Consider the following 14228-nt stretch of genomic DNA (forward strand, 5'->3'; position numbering starts at 1 on the left):
ATATAGAAACACTACTAATTTTTTGAAAAAATCAGTTTTATTGAGAGTTATTCACATATCATACAATCATCTGTGGTGTACAATCAACTGTTCACAGCACCTATTTTTCATTTAGTTTTTGTCCCCATTTTTCTACTCATCCATCCATACACTGGATAAAAGGAGTCTGATCCACAAGGCTTTCACAATCACACTGTCAGCCCTTGTAAGCTATATTGTTATACAAATGTCTTCAAGAGTCAAGGCTACTGGGTTGGAGTTTGATGGTTTCAGGTATTTACTTCTAGCTATTCCAATACATTAAAACCTATAAAGGATTATCTACATAGTGCATGAGAATGCCCATCAGAGTGACCTCTCAACTCTATTTGAAACTTTCAGCCACTGAAACTTTATTTTGTTTCATTTCGCATCACCTTTTTGATCAAGATGATGTTCTCAGTCCCACGATGTTGCATCCAGATTCATCCTCGGGAGTCATATCCTGCATTGCCAGGGAAATTTACACCCCTGGGAGTCTGGTCCCATGTAGGGGGGAGGGCAGTGAGTTCACCTGCCAAGTTGGGTTAGCTGGGGGGGGGGGCCCGCATCTGAGCAACAAAGAGGTGCTCAGGGGGAGACTCTTAGGCACAATTATAAGCAGGTTTAGCCTCTCCTTTGCAGTAATAAGCTTCATAAGGACAAGCCTCAAGACAGAGGGCTCAGCATACCAAGCCGTCAGTCCTCAATGTTTGTGAGAACATCAGCAACAATCCAGGTGAGGAAGCCCACATTTCCACCTTTTCTGCCAGCTCCCCAGGGAGGCCCTGCATATATATTTTTATTCTCTGCCCAGATTACTTTGGGATAACACTACTAATTTTTGCCTGTTGATCTTGTGTTCCACAACTTTTCCAGATTCATTTATTACCTTTTTTGTGCATTTTCCAAGGTTCTCTAGGTATAGGATAATGTCATCTGCAAATAGGAAGACTTTTACTTCTTCCTTTCCTGTTTGGAGGCTGTTTCAGTTTGCTAAAGCTGCCGAAATGCAATATACCAGAAATGGATTGGCTTTTACAATGGGAATTTGTTAACTTAAAATTTACAGTTCTTAGGCCATGCAAATGTCTAACTCGAGGCATGGACAGGATGATACCTGGACTCTGAAGACAGGCTTCTGTCATCCTGGACACCTCTGTCACATGGGAAGGCACATGGCTAAGTCTGCTGGTCCTTCTCTCCTGGGTTTCATTGCTTTCAGCTTCTGGCTCCAGTGGCCTCCTCTCTGGGCTTCTGTGAGTCCTCTCTTAGCTTCTCTGGGGCTTCTTTCTAAGCTCTTTTGGCCTTTTCTGTGTGTCGTTTATCTACTTATAAAAGACTGCGGTAAGGAGATTAAGATCCACCTTGAATGGAATGGGTCACATCTCAATATTTTGAAGTAGCCTAATCAAAAGGTCCCACCTACAATAAATTTGCACCCAAAGGAATGGGGAAAAGAAAATGGCCTTTTGTGAGGTACATAACAGCTTTGAACTACCACAGATGCCTTTTATTTCTTTATCTTGCTTATCTACTCTGGCTAGAGCTTCTAGTACAATGTTCACTGTACAACAGTGGTGACAGTGACTATCCTCATCTTAATCCTAATTTAGAGGGAAAGCTTTCAGTCTTTTAACATTGAATATGATGTCAGGGGTGGGTTTTTCCTATATGCCTTTTATCATGTTGAAGAAGTTTCCTTCTATATTCTAGTTTTCTAAGTTTTTTTTTCTATAAAGAAGAGGTGCTGGATTTTGTCAAATGCCTTTTCTGCATCAATTGAAATGATCGTGTGTTTTTTTCATTTGTTATGTTCATGTGGTATATTACATTAGTTGATTTTCTTATGTTGAATCACCCTTGCATACTTGGGATAAATTTCACTTGATCATGGTATATAATTCTTTCAGTGTACTGTTGGATTTCAGTGTGCAAGTATATTTTGTTGAAGAATTTTGCATCCATATTCCATAAGGGATTTTGGTCTGCAGTTTTCTTTTCCTGTGGTTTCTTTATCTGGCTTTAGTATTAGGGTGATGTTGGCTTCATAGAATGAGTTAGGAAGTGTTGTCTCCTCTTCAATATTTGGCAGAGTTTGAGCAGGTTGTTTGTTAATTCTTCTTGAATGTTTGGTAAAATTCACCTGCGAAGCCATCTGCTCCTGATCTTTTCTTTGTTGCGAGGTGTTTGATTACTAACTCAATCCCTTTACTTGTTATTATGGTCTGTTGTAATCTATTACTTCTTGAATCGGCGTACGTAGTTTTGTGTGTTTCTAGGAATTTCTCCATTTTATCTAGGTCTTCTAATTTGTTGGCATACAGTTTGTCATAGTGTCCTCTTATCCTTTTTATTTCTGTGGGTTTGGCAGTAATGTCTCTCCTTTCATTTTTGCTTTTAGTTATTTGTGTCCTCTCTCTTTTTTTCTTTGTCTGTGTAGCTAAAATTTTGTCAGTTTCATTGATCTTTTCAAAGGAACAACTTCTGCTGGTTTTTTTTGTTGTTTTTTTTAATTTCTCTATTTTTTTAAAATATTCTCATTTATCTCTACTATAAACTTTATTTCCTTCTTTCTGCTCTCTTTGGGCTTAGTTCACTCTTCTTTTTCTAGATCCTCCAGTTGGGAGGTTAGGTCTCTTATTTGAGATCTTTCTCTTTTTTTAATGTAAGCATTTAGACCTGTAAATTTCCCTCTCAACATTGCTCTTCCTGCGTCCTGTAAATTTTGGTATGTTGTTCTCGTTTTCATTTGCCTCAATCCATAAGTTGTTTATGAGTGCATTGTTTAATTTCCACATAGTTGTGAAATTTCCAGTTCTCCCTCTGAAGTCATTTTTAATTTCATTCCATTGCGGTTTGAGCAGATTCATTGTATTTTTTCAATATTTTAAAATTTATTGAAGCTTGTTTTGTGACCTAACATATAATCTACTTGGATAATGATCCATGTGCACTAGAAAAGAATGTGTATTCTGTTCCTGTTGTATGAAGTGTTGTATATATGCCTGTTAGGTTTAGTTGGTTTATTGTATTGTTCAAGTCTTCTATTTCTCTATTGATTTTCTGTTTAGATAGTCTATTCATTATTGAAAGTTGTATATAGAAGTCTCCTTTACCATCTATTTCTCCCTTCAAATCTGTCAGGATTTGCTTCATATATGTCTCTGGAGAGGAGGAGACAGTGAGGAAGGAGTAAAGGAGAAGGAAAAAAGTAAAATGAAGCTTCCAGTGAGAAGGAATGGATGAGTTTAAGAGCAAGAGGATGGAGATTCAGTATGCAAAAATAAAAGAAAACATTAAACGAAGCCATGAACAGCACAGTGTCCTAGCTGGAGGTCCAATCCTCCCATGGCTGTCAGTTGAGTTGAGAGAAGATGGAAGGGTATCTGACAGGGCTTCACCGTGGAATCTTGGACACCCTTTGTTCAAGTGAGTAGTTTTTCAGCCTATCACCCACATTAATCTGGAGTTAGAAAGAAGGCGTTTTCTAAGGACTAGAAAATGGGCACACATAGACGTGACTGCTTAGCTAGCCTGATGGTAGCCTCAGCTTGAAACAATGATAGCAGAAATCAAACCTAACAGCCAGCACCTGTCATTGCTCTGCGGGCTTGTCCTTTGCTACTCTGTTTGTGGCTTACATGGGCAAACTCCTCACGCTGGGATAAGTTCAGTATTATACTGAATCTGACCAAGAATGGTATGTGTTGCTAACTCTCTTGCCCTAAGAGTGTGGCATAAAGATGAGAAATCTCTACTTTTGTGTCACACCCAGGGCATAAGAAGAAGATGCAGTCTTTGTTGTAGAGCTCCTGATCGTTTGATTGTGAAGGACCATGTTCCCATAATCAATACAGTCCACAGGAATGAAGTTTTCTCTCCTATGTAATTTAAGGGTTGTGCCATGTGGAAAAGCTGAAGGCCAAACACACAAATACTAAGAAATCAAAAGATTAGTTTTAAAGTCCCTAAAAACAGTGATAGAAAAACCAGAACGAGTGAAGACCTTTTCCAAGGCTGTTGGTACAGAGAGTAGAAAAGTTGTGAGGCGTGTTGCAGATTTTTCTGAAGTGTGGATTTGAGAAATACTATATTGTGACCCTTTTGACTGAAATCTAGAACCTGGGATACTTAAAGTAAGTGCTTGCTTTACCTCGAAATACATGACCTGGTGCCTAAATTATCTTCATAACCGTTCCTTAGTCTGTTCACCAGGTAATTACAATTAACATTTAATTATATTTTCTTTTTTAGCAGTTTTATTGAAATATAATTTATAGATCATAAAATTCACTCACTTTAATTATACAGTTCAATGATTTTTAGTAAATTTGCAGAACTGTGCAACCATCACTACAGTCTAATTTTAGAGCATTTCCATCATCCACAAAAGTAACCTCATGCCTATTTGTAAAAGTCACTGTCCATTTCTTCCTCCAGCCCCTGGCAACCACTAATTTACTTTCTGTCTCCAGATTTACCTTTTCTGGACATTTCATATAAAAGGAAGCATCTGATATGTGATCTTTTGTGTCTGGCTTTTTTCACTTAGCAAAAGTGTGGGTCATCCATACTGTAACAATATTTATTTTGATGCAATTGAAATAAGTACATCTATAATATTTGACTCCTCTATTCTTTGATAGCTAAGGGTATTTTGTTGCGTGTGTGTGAGTTTGTTTTTTAATTCTTCTAGGATTTAAGTTCAAAAGGATACGAATCACTCATTCTTTCCAAGAGTTTGATCTTCCTGGGCTTGGGCTTCAGAGTCCTCTGTTGTTTGTAAAGCTGGGTGCTCACTCTGAATAGGTGGCCCAGCAGCAGTCAATATTTTGCCCGTAGTCATAAAGGGCCCTTGGTCCCGGGGAGAACAGCACATTCTTTAGACTAGTCTGGGGACAAGTGATTGCTTGAGTGCTTTCTCCTCTGTGTGGAGAGCCAGGCCAGGGCACCCAGCCAGTTCTGCCAACTGAATCAAATGTTGGCGTTCATTGGAGACTGAAGTTCCTATGTTTTAACTTCACTTCGACTTTGAGGTACGTGGTTAGAAAACTCCTATGACTTTTTAAAATTGAGGTTTAAAACAGGAAAGGAGTAGGAGGAAGGAATCTTGCATTTCTGTTGAGAAGACCTAGGTAGAAGATGGGAAATCTCTCTTTAGCCAGTGTTTTTTCTTTTGTTCTTCTTTATCTCTTTTTGTAAGGCTCATTATTTGAAATAAGAAGTTTCTGTTAAGCAAAGGTCATAAAGCCCTTCCAGGAGATGAGAATAATGTTATGAACACCACTTATTTTGTGAAATAAAGAAGGATATAATATAAAGCAGAAACATTTGACTTGCTTGTCCAGTCGAGGATTAGAGAAGTTGATAAAGAAATGGTAAAACTTTAACTTAGGAAGTAAAAGTAAGCTATTGCTCCTACAATTGTGCTGGGATTTTTTATTACGTGAAGATTTCTGAAGAGCCAATATGCAGAGTTGCCTCTTCCTTGCACCTCCTCCCCCAAAGCCAGTGCATTTATTCACAGATGGTGGGACAAGCCTGTTGGATGTGTTATGGAACATTCCATGTGGGACATAGATTGGTGCCGGTTAATCATCACTTAACCCAAAAGGGAAGGGATACTGATATAGTACTTCAGCTTTTGCCATATCTGTCTAAATTCCACACAAAGGAGCCCCAAAGGGACTTTGTCTTTTCTGGTGAGTGGCTAGTTAGTCAGGTACTAGATCAGGAAAAGGAACAGAAGAACTCCAGTGAGTTCTACACATCACAGGATGTTTCTTTAAACCTTGCTACGAGGACTAGACGTGATCTTTATGTCTCTGTAGGTTATATCCAGATAGATGGTTGTTCAGTCAAATGGTAGAGTCTTGCATTCATTTCATGGCTGATTCCTGAAGGCAAGAATTAAGAGAGGATATTTTCTGGCACTTAAACTCAGTGGGTCCCCCAATTCTCAGACTTATTTCCAATCTTTTTTGGTTGTTGTTGTTAGATAGGTGGGAAAGAAGCTGGAAATGACTCTTTGATATTATAAAGTATAGATCAATCACAAGAAGAACTTTTGTAGTCTCTCCCACAGATGTATAACTTTACTTTGTAGACATCCAAACCAAATGTTTACAAAGAGGCCTTGACAGGTTCATCAAATATTTATTGAGCTGCTACTAAGTGCCAGACCTTGTGCTGTATGCTGAGGCACAAGGATGACTAAGACAGAGTCCCGTGTTTGAGGGGTTCATGGTCTCCTGGGGGTGCGTCCATCACACAGAAACACAGCTTCATGTAATGCGGTGTGTGTTTGTTGGAGGTGTTTGCCCAGCGTGATGATTTAGTGCAGGGGTTGTCGCTTTCAGGAAGCCATTGGGAAAATTCCACTTCCTGAAGTGACAGTTGCTATACGGAACCTCATAAGCAAATTTAAATTGCCAGGACAAGGAAGGAGCTGTTGAATGACGTTTTGCAGGGAAGTGGTAAGACTTGCTGCTGCTGGCTGCCAATATTTTTGAGACTGAAACCACAGGTGTCGACAGGGTGGAGGAAGGTGGTGGATGTCAGAGGAGGCTCAGAGATGCTGAATTTGCTCAGAATCAAGGCCCCTGATGGCTTCCCAGGAGAGTGGGGGAAAGAAAGAGAGAGCCATTACCTGTAACAGAAAGTTCAGTCGGTTAGCTGCACGGTGGCTCCAATTCCAAACTGTACCACTGCGGAATAAAACATAGAATAGGGAAGGTGTGGTTAAAACAGGCCCAGGGGAGATTGAGACTAAGTGTATAATTCCATCATCTCCCAGGGCTGCTATTCCAGTCAGTGAATATTAATAGTAAGAGTAGTGAGAATGTTTTTTCACTTCCTACCTGGATGACAGTCTACACTGGCTTTTCTGAGTGAGCTATGCCCAGCACTTGGTGTAGGGACTCACTAATCAGTCAGCATTGCAAGTGGGAGATGATGGGGATGGGGGTGGGGAGGGGCTTTCCAGGTTAGAATTTAGGGGCAAATAGGTTTAAACTTCTGATCCAGAGGGTTCCCAAACTTTCTCAGTTCACAGCACCCTCGTGTCTCAGTGTCTTTCCCAGAGCCTCTGGGCCAAAGCAACACCTCACCATTGTATTGAATGTCGTTTTAATAAACTGTCTGAAAAGGAATGTTTCTAAGTATAGAGAGAAGGAAGAAGAAAGTTAGAAAAGCTTTGGCTTTTTCGGAAATTAGTGTGTGTAGCTTCATTAGACGTCGAATGGGAATCTCAAGAGGAAATAGTCAATCCAATGTTGAAGATTGGATATAGGTGGGGGCTTTAACCTAAAATTTCCCAAAATTAAGTGGAAAACACAGAGTTCCTGGAAAATGGGAATCGCTGACTATGTTTTTGTTGTCTCCTGGACAAGATGATGATCTCCTGGGGCTTAGGGCCTACGCTGAGTGTGTCTTCTTGGGCCTGGTGCAGTGTTGGGGAGCTCCCAGACTGTACCTGGGGATCCATTGGCACGAAGACACAGTGAGAAATGTCGCTAACCACCAGTTTAGGAGGTCAAGAGCAGTACATAGGCATAAGCCACTTTCAGGAATTCAACTTAGAAATATGATTGCAATAGGGTCAATAATAAATGTTTTAAAGGAGACATCCCAATTTCTCTATTAAACCTCAGTTATGCTTTCAGCTGTCTCAGGTGGACAGATGTATAAAAACTTCATTCTGTAACATTTGTCATCTAATCTGCTTAATCCCCTGGCATTGCTATTAAGATTGCTACGCTTAAGGTATGGGGTGGGAAGATTAAAGATGAGAAGGTCCAGTCCTTGCCAGAGTTTATTTAATAAAGTAAAATGAGGACATTTGACATGAAATGGGTGACATCAGCACCCAAATGCCTGGAGCTCCAGGAGGAAACTCTAATAATAGGTATTAAAGACACAAATTCCTTGGTCTTTCCAAACTATGTTGAACCTCTTTGGCTATTTTCTTTTCTGTTCCCTCTTCAGGCCACTCGTCCCTGCCTGCCATGTAAGGGGAGCTTCTTGGGCCTTTGTATTTTCCCTGTATCCTCCAGTTCCAGTCACTTGCAGAGTGAAGAGATCACTTCCGATCTTGTCTCACTCAAGCCGAGACTGCTCTTGTCCGCCCCAGGTTCAGGGTAACTTTCTTGCACGCTGTCACTTGTGTGTCTCCAAGTCAACATGCTTAAAACCAAACTCCTAATCTTCTTTCACACCTGCTCCCCCTGCCTCAGGGCACAGGAGCTCTGTAAATTGCATCACCATTTTATCCAGCCTGTCATCTAGAGTTTCTTCCATTGCCTTCTCCTGCATCCTTTGTGTCCAGTTGCTCACCAGATTTGTAGATTCTTTCCCCAGCAGCTGCTTTCCATCCTGTGGACACCAGACAGTACAGGCCACCTCCGTCTCGCCCTGGGGCTTTAACGACCTCCTGACTTTCCCCTGCCTCTAGTCCTGCTGCTTACCAGTGTGCATGGGTCACCTGCTGCATAGCTGTTGAAAGTTCCCATCATCCTCTGAGTGAAATCCAAATCCTTAACATGGCTGGAAAAGTCCTGATAACCTACTCCTTCCCTGCCCCTTTCACAGACTGACCTGTCTACCAGCTAGGGCTACGAACTCAGGCTTTTGGCACCCCCCACCTCCCATCGTCCCTCAGTCTCAGCTTTAATGTCCCTTCCTGAGGAAAATCCAGGTTAGGTCTCCCAGCTGTATAACCCATAATATTCTCCCTATCATAACACAACTGGGATTTCATTTCAGTTACTTAACTATATGACTGAAGCTCTGTGGTGGCGGAGACCGTGTCTGCTGTTCACCATTCTTTTCCTAGTGTCCTCCTCAATATCAGCCATGTGGGAGGAGCCAAGGAGACCTTTGGTGAATGAGTGAGTGAATGAATGACGTCTCAGGAACCAAGGAGACATTTGGTGAATGAGTGAGTGAACAAAGTGATGTCTCATATGAGCTTCTCTGTTGTTAAAAGACAAAGGGGGAAAACCCACAAGAACCTTATTTAAGTTAAGTATGTAAATGTTCCTTTCTAATTTACATTCACTCAAGTAATTACAGTCTGGAGTTGACTTGGCAGGTGTTTTTACCTGCACTTGGCCCTGAACTCCTTATGTAACAACCCAGAGGCAACCGAGGCAGCAACTATTGCCAAACCAACAGACTCTTGATTGCATCAGAACAGTTCATCTTAGCAGTGGGGGCTATTGGGACTGATAAAGGTGATTGCCATATTATTATAGTTCTGAAATCATAATTGGGAAAGAAACAAACAGCAGGCTTTGGCAGGGTTTTGTGGGGGAGGAGTGCAAGATGGTTTTACATGAAGTTTGCATATAACCAAGTTAGTCAAATTACAGCACATGCCCAAACAGCACACTTTGCCAGATCCTGAAAAAAAAAAAATGACAGGGCTTTGGAGGACAGGCTGCCTTAGACTTTCAAACGTTGCTGATGGCCACATAACAGCTCGTGTCTGAGCCTGGAAGCCTTGAGCCTTCATGTCTCCATCACTGGGAGAAACACCACCAAAGTACAACCAACCAAACCAAACAATCTTCTGCTGTGTTAGAGATTCCATGACTCTCTGATGTGTGACAGGTAGAAGGGTCCAGCGGAGCTGGCTCCGTCAGCAGGTCTGACCTTCTTTGGTGCAGGAGCAGATTTGAATGGAGAACATTGCAAGTTTACTCCTGCACTGGCCTGCTTGGGTTGCCCCTGCCTCCACACCATCTAGGACAGAGTCCTGGACTGAGAGATTGGAAGACATTGGCCACGAGGCAGAATGAACTGTCTTGTGCTGTGAACATTATGGGGGATAAGGGGGTTCTAGGGAAGCTGAGAGCAGCTCAAAGAAATAGAACGAATGGCAAGAGAGGGGGCCAGAGGATGCCAAAGACAAAGGTACCAATTTCAAATTACTGCCAAGGAGCTACCTAGTGCTGGAAAGTGGGGACAAAACTCTTCTCTTTTCCCTCCATCTGCTACCGTGTGAGCTTCTAAGAAAAGAAACCAAGATCATCTTTTAAGTTAATTATTATTATTACTTTCATTTAATATATTGCTAATTAACAATTATTAATATAGCCATCATATTACTTATTAGTCACATTGTTTATTTACATTGAAAATTCAGTGTAATTTGCAGAGATAGCTTGGAATCTTGTGGGCAAATGTGTTTTAAATTCTGAACAATTGACTTTTTTTTTTTAATCATCATTTTATTGAGATATATTCACATACCACGCAGTCATACAAAACAAATCGTACTTTCGATTGTTTACAGTACCATTACATAGTTGTACATTCATCACCTAAATCAATCCCTGACACCTTCATTAGCACACACACAAAAATAACAAGAATAATAATTAGAGTGAAAAAGAGCAATTGAAGTAAAAAAGAACACTGGGTACCTTTGTCTGTTTGTTTCCTTCCCCTATTTTTCTACTCATCCATCCATAAACTAGACAAAGTGGAGTGTGGTCCTTATGGCTTTCCCAATCCCATTGTCACCCCTCATAAGCTACATTTTTATACAACTGTCTTCGAGATTCATGGGTTCTGGGTTGTAGTTTGATAGTTTCAGGTATCCACCACCAGCTACCCCAATTCTTTAGAACCTAAAAAGGGTTGAACAATTGACTTTTGAATGTTTAGAATGCTACTTGTTCAAAATTTTGAAATGTCTGTGCTTTATAATCTCATAGGGCTGAAAGCAGTTGAAAGCATGTATTATCCATATTTATGGAGAAAAGATAGTTAATTTAAAAATTTAAATATCAAAGCATCGTGATGAATGCTTATTTGGTTTCAGAGGCATTCTTTGGGAAGGTGGTCACATCGTCCATGTCTGCATTCAGATATTCCTTTGCTGGTCCCTTACCTGCCTGGATGCAGGTCATTTTCCATCTGGGAATGACTTTTTTTTTTTTCATTGAGATTGTTCACATACCGTACAATTATCCAGAGATCCAAAGTGTACAATCATTCTCCCCGGTACTGTCATACAGCTGTGCATCCATCACCACAATGTTTTTTTTTTCAGTTTTTAGAACATTTTCATTAGTCCAGAAAAGAAATAAAGACAAAAAAAGGAAACTCAAATCCTCTCGTACCCCTAACAATCCCCCCTCCATTATTGACTCACAGTGTTGGTATGATACGTTTGTTACTGATGATGAAAGAACGTTAAAATACTACTAACTGTAGTATATAGTTCTCAATAGGTATATTTTTTCCCTATATTCCTCTCTATTATTAACTTCTAGTTATAGTGGCATACATTTGTTCTGGTTCATGAAAGAGATTTCTAATATTTGTACAGTTAATCATGGATATTGCCCACCTCAAGGTTCACTGTCTTATACATTTCTATCTTGTAACCTCCAACTTTCCTTCTAGTGACATACGTGACTCTGAGCTTCCCCTTTCCACCACATACACGCACCATTCAGCACTGTTAGTTATTCTCACAATTTGCTACCATCACCTCTCTCCATTTCCAAATGTTTAAGTTCAACCGAGTTGAACATTCTGCTCATAATAAACAACCACTCCCCATTCTTTAGCCTTGTTCTATATCTTGGTAATTAATATTTTATGTCTATGAGTTTACATATTATAATTAGTTCATATCAGTGAGACCCCAAAATATTAGGCCTTATGTTTCTGACTTATTTCACTCAATATAGTGCCTTCAAGGTTTCTTCATCAACCCATTTTTTTTTAAGATGGTTTTGTTCACACACACCATATATTCCGTCCTAAGTAAACAATCGATGGTTCCCTGTATAGCCAGATATTTATGTACTCACCACCATCACCACTATCTATGTAAGGACATCTCCATTTCTTCCACAAGGCAGGAGGGAGAGTCAAAGAAGGCAGAGAGACAAAAAGAAAAAAGAGAGAGAGAGAAAAAAGCAAACAAACATGATAGCTAGGAAGCAACAAAAGGAAAGATAGCATTAAACTAAAGTAGAATAAAGAGTCAGACAACATTACCAATGCCAAGAGTCCCATACCTCTCCCTTATTTCCCCCGCTTATATGCATTTAGCTTTGGTATATTGACTCTGTTGCATCAAAGGAAGCATAATACAATGTTTCTATTAATCATAGTCTCTAGTTTGCACTGATTGTATTTTTCCCCCAATATACCTCCCTATTTTTAACACCTTGCAATGCTGACATTCATTTGTTCTCCCTCATGAAAGAACGTATTTGTACATTTTATCACAATTGTTGAGTACTCTAGGTTTCACTGAGTTAAATAGTCCCAGTCTTTATCTTTACTCTTTCCTTCTGGTGTCCCAAATGTGCCTGTCTTCCCCTTTCCACCACGTTCACAGTCATCTTTGTTCAGTGTACTTACATTGCTGTGCTGCCATCACCCAAACTTGTGTTCCAAGCCTCTCACTCCTGTCTTTTCCTATCTGTCTGTAGTGCTCCCTTTAGTGTTTCCTATAGAGCAGGTATCTTGTTCACAAACTCTGTCTTTGTCTGTTTGTCAGAGAATATTTTAAACTCTCCCTTATATTTGAGAAACAGTTTTGCCGGATATAGGATTCTTGGTTGGTGGTTTTTCTCTTTCAGTATCTTAAATATATCATGCCACTTCCTTCTTGCCTCCATGGTTTCTGCTGAGAAATCTGCACATCTTATTGAGCTTCCCTTGTATGTGATAGATTGCTTTTCTCTTACTGCTTTCAAGAGTCTCTCTCTCTTTGTCTTTGACGTTTGATAATCTGATTATTAAGTGTCTTGGCGTAGGCCTATTCAGATCTATTCTGTTTGGGGTACGCTGCACTTCTTGGATCTGTAATTTTATGTCCTTCATAAGAGATGGAAAATTTTCAGTGATTATTTCCTCTATTATTGCTTCTGTCCCCTTTCCCTTCTCTTCTCCTTCTGGGACACCCATGACATGTACATTCATGGGTTTCATGTTGTCATTCAGTTCCCTGACACGTTGCTCATATTTTTCCATTCTTTTCCCTATCTGTTCTTTTCTGTGTATGAATTTAGGTGTCTTGTTGTCCAGATACTGAGTGTTTTCTTTTGCCTCTTGAGATCTGCTGTTGTGTGTCCCCAGTGTGTCTTTCATCTCTTGTGTTGTGCCTTTCATTTCTGTAGGTTCTGCCAGTTGTTTTTTCAAACTTTTGATTTCTGCTTTATGTATGCCCAGTGTTTTCATTATACACTTCATCTCTTTTGCCATATCTTCCCTAAACTTTTTGAATTGATTTAGCATTAGTTGTTTCAATTCCTGTGTCTCAGTTGAAATGTAAGCTTGTTCCTTTGACTGGTCCATAACTTCATTTTTCTTAGTGTAGGTTGCAGTTTTCTGTTGTCTAGGCATCTGGTTTCCTTGGTTACCCCAATCAGGTATTCCCAGACCAGAATGGGCTCAGATCTCGGAAGGGGGAAATATTCAGTCTCAGGTCTCCCTGAGGGTGTGTCTTAGATGATTGACACACACTGTGAGACCTCAAGCCTCTGTGCTTTTCCTAACCTACCCAGCAGGTGGCGCCTGTCAGCCTGAGGCTCCTGACTGGTATAAGGAGGTGTGGCTTCCTTAGTTTATGTTTTGACTGTTTTCCCCCAGGCTCTGGAGTCTGGTTCTGAATGGAAGGCAGGTAGTAGAGCTGGGCACATCCTCCTTCCTCTTAGAGACGATACACCCCCTAGAGAGTTATCATCTGCATTTAAATAGGTTCTTTGTTTCTCTGACTGCTATCGCCACCCTTGTCTGGGTCAGAGTCCTGTGAACTGAAAATGGCTGAGGCTTTCTTCACTGAGCCGTTCAGGTTGAGAGAGACAAAAAGGGACAGAAAGCCCCCTTTCAGGGCCAGTCCATGGCCCCCAGGTTCCCCTGTCTGAGATAGCATCCAGTCCTGTGGGCTCCCACTTCCGGGACAGAGAAGTCCCTTGGCTCTTCAAGATCAGTCATCACTAAAAGCCTCTGTCTGCTTGTTGGGGATTTGCAGCTTGCATTGAGCAGTCCACGTTTGCCAATTAAAAGCCCAGTTGGAGATGGGCTGAGGTATATTCGCTTGTTCAGAGAGTACTGTTCTCTGTCACAGCGAGGCTTTGCAGTTTGGACTGCCTTGGGGGGGGAGGGGGCTTCCGGCTCGCGTCCACAGTTTCTACTGACAGATTCCACGCTGTGATCTCAGGCATTCCTCCCAACCC

The 14228-nt window shown here is 40.8% G+C and overlaps 1 protein-coding gene across 5 annotated transcripts in view; it reads left to right on the plus strand.

Annotated features, from left to right (window-relative positions):
- Window positions 1–14228, plus strand: part of SPATA13 (spermatogenesis associated 13) — a 397052-nt gene that overhangs the window by 285552 nt on the left and 97272 nt on the right. The window lies entirely within an intron of this gene.

Source organism: Choloepus didactylus, chromosome 12 (assembly GCF_015220235.1).
Source record: "Choloepus didactylus isolate mChoDid1 chromosome 12, mChoDid1.pri, whole genome shotgun sequence".
NCBI classification, from domain to species: Eukaryota; Metazoa; Chordata; class Mammalia; order Pilosa; family Megalonychidae; genus Choloepus; species Choloepus didactylus.